We start from the raw sequence: 3440 nt of genomic DNA on the forward strand, positions 1-3440 counted from the left end.
ATATATATATATATATATATATATATAAATGAAAAAATAAGCATGGATCTGTATATGAATTTATGTGAGATTATGCATATTTGCTTATGTAAAATTTCTTCCTTCTGCGAGTGTTAGTCTCTTCTCCTGGTTCAATGGAAGTTTATTGCTCCATACTTCCCCCTAGCCCGACAAGCAAGAGGCATCATGGACCATAGGCAAAAGTCTCTAGCAATCAGTCCTTTACTTAATCTCCTGCTGTTTTAGGATGAGGTGCTAAGGGTCACAGAAGGCAGGTTAGCTACAATAGCAGGTAACTTAGACTTAGATAAGTAAACTTTTTATTATACAGAACCCTAAATTTCTCATAAGACCAAGTCTTAACCCCAGAATCTCATAAGACCAAGTCTTTTTCCTGCCTACACTCTTCCCCCTCTGCTGCCTCAAGAAGAATCGACAAGAAAGAAGAAACACCCCTGTCAGGGCTGTTTGACCCTGGTGCTTGACCCTTTGACTTTCAGGGTTGGGGGAACAGGATCAGATCTAAAAACAAACAAAGCAAAAAACCCAGCTTAGGCTGGGGTGGAGGGTGGGGCTAGCAGAGTGAGGAGAGAAGGCAGTTGGTGCAGAAAGTATGGTTAGGAGACAGTTGAGTCAGGAGAAGCTGAGCTGAGCAGATAGACCAGAACAGCTTGGTATAGTTTGGAGCTGCTAGTATTGGGAAAACTGGGAGAAGGAACAATTTAAGGGGGAGGAATGGTTGGGCTGGGCTTGAAACTGGGAGGAAGGCTGGCAGGAAGTTAAGAGGACTGGTTACTGCTCTTAAAATAGCTATCCATTTTACACATTTTAAAACTGGATTATTTGATATATATAAAATCTTGAGTTCTTTATATATTTTAAATATTAGTCCTCTATCAGAAGTGGAGTTGGCAAATTTTTTTTTTCCATTCTGTAGGCTGTAGCTTTGTCCAAATGACAGTGCCCTTTGTAGTACAGAAGTTTTTTAGTTTCTTGAGGTTCTATTGATTAATTGTTGATTTTAGAGCCTGAGCTAATCATGTTCTGTTTGGAGAGTCTTTTCCCAATGAGACCAAGGCTATTCCCCACTTTCTTTCCTATTAGGTTCAGTGTGGGTCTTCAGTTTGATTCCACTAAACTACATGTCTGTTTTTAGCTTCATAGTACAACTTGAAATGCAATGATTTTATTATTCAGGATTATTTTAGCTGTTTTTTTGTGTGTTTCTATACGAAGCAGAAAACTGTTGTTTCAAGGCCTTTAAAGAACTGTGTTGGAATTCCACTGAGGATTGTGTTGAACCCATAGATTGTTTTTGGTAGAGTAGCCACTTTTGCTATATTAATTCTACAGATCCATGACCATGGGAGAGCTTTCCATCTTCTGATATATTCTTCAATTTATTTCTTCAATGACTTGAAGGGTTTTTTTGTTTTGTTTTGTTTTGGTGGATATTGGCCATTGTATAAGTGTTAGCCAAGCTGTAGTCTGTAGACCAAGAGGGATTGGGTGTTGAAGAGGGGTCTAGTGGAGGTCATATGGATCTCTTTGGGCTGGGGAAATGTAATGGATTTTGTGGGTGGACTAGGGGCAGTGGAGACAGAAATGGAGAGGGTGTCTTGTGAGGAAAGGGGTGGGATATAGGGTTGAGAGAGAGAAGTTGAGAGTTGAGGAGAGTTGGCCGAATTAATGAGTATTTGAGGAATGGTGTGGAAGCCTGATGCCGTAGGAACCTCCTCAAGTATATTGGGGGTCTTTTCTGGTGGGCAATGCAAAATATCAACTGGCTAACTCTTCTCACCAAACAGGATTTTCAGTAGTGGGCCTGGGTTAATTTCAGCTGAGTGGCTGGCTAAGGGGTTCCGATGGAAGTTCTCTGAACAACTCAGGCTGTTGCTAAGACAATGGATAAGTTCTCTCCACAATCTGATATTGTGGAAGATAACACCCACACAGCTCATTGAACATGGATAAACTTGAGCTGGCATCTACGTGGACTCTTCACCCCTGCATTCTGGTGTTTTTGGTGTAAGAAGGTACTCTGAAGGCTACCAAAAAAGGAAATGTAAACACCAACCCAGCCACAACACTTGTGACCTACAATCTGTCCTGCCTACAAGGTATGCTGAAGCAATGGTGGCACAAAACTTGGAATATTCAACCAATTGCTGACAAATCAAGGACCAACTGGGGAACAGGATTAGAATTGGAACGTCTCCTTACAGGTGGGAATCCTGGGTCCCAGGAGGAGAGGCAGACACAAGGGAAGGAGAGAGGCTTTTCTGCCATGCTTTGGAGGAAGAGGGATGCAGTATTTACATAAGGGCTTTGGGAGAGCTCGAGCCTGTGGCCTTCTTTGAAGGCAGATGACCAAGGATGTTTTGATAGGTGATACAAGCCACTAAGTTTAGGACAGAAGGATCGATGGAGATAATAAATTGGTAAGGGTACAAATTTCCAGGCAGGGGATATCTGTGCCTAGCAATTGTGCCCAGTAGGCAAGTGAAGGGACAAGGCTGTGTGTGTGTCTTTTATGCGCGGATTTAAGGGTCTTGGGAGTGGACTGGGAACTCAACCCCTGGGGTTGGGGCTGGTGGCAGCTGATCCTGGAGCTAAGCCAGGTGGAACAAAAGGAAAAGACAAGAGGGGCCAGAGTGATGGCCTGGTCCCCACTAAAGGCGATAGCGATTTTTTAAAAAAACTACTCACAACAGGATATTTTAGAAAATAATCTATTTTCAATAAAAGGGAGAAAATTAAAGAAAAAATATCCATTTATTTTAGGGTTCCCAGTTTGATGGAGTTAGATTTTAACAGAAGTCCTTACAGTTCTCTGGATTTCCTCAGGGTCTGTTGTTAAGCCTCCCTTTTTGTTTCTGATTTTGTTAATTTGGATAGTCTCTCTCTCTTTTCATTAATTTGAATAAGTGCTTGACCATCTTGTTAATTTTCTCGAAAACCAATATTTTACTTCATTGATTTTTTTTCTTTAGATTTATTTATTTTTATATATGTAAGTACACTGTCAGTGTCTTCAGACACACCAGAAGAGGGCATCAGATCCCATTACAGATGGTTGTGAGCCACCACGTGGTTGCTGGGAATTGAACTCAGGACCTCTGGAAGAGCAGTCAGTGCTCTTAACCATTGAGCCATCTCTCCAGCCTACTTCATTGATTCTTTATATTGTTCTCTTTGTATTTTACTAATGTCAGTCCCAAATTTGATTATTTCTTGCCATCTACTCTTTTGGGGTGTAATTTCTTCTTTTGGTTCTAGAGATTTGAGGTGTTGCTAGTATGAGATCTCTCCAAGTTTTTCATGTAGGCCCTTAGTACTATCAACTCACTTCTTAGGACTGTTTTCTTCCTGTCTTGTAAGTTTGGGTATTCATTTTCATTCAACTCTTCTTCTCCTCCTCCTCCTCCTCCTCCTCCTCC

Source organism: Mastomys coucha, unplaced genomic scaffold, assembly GCF_008632895.1.
Source record: "Mastomys coucha isolate ucsf_1 unplaced genomic scaffold, UCSF_Mcou_1 pScaffold1, whole genome shotgun sequence".
Taxonomy (NCBI): domain Eukaryota; kingdom Metazoa; phylum Chordata; class Mammalia; order Rodentia; family Muridae; genus Mastomys; species Mastomys coucha.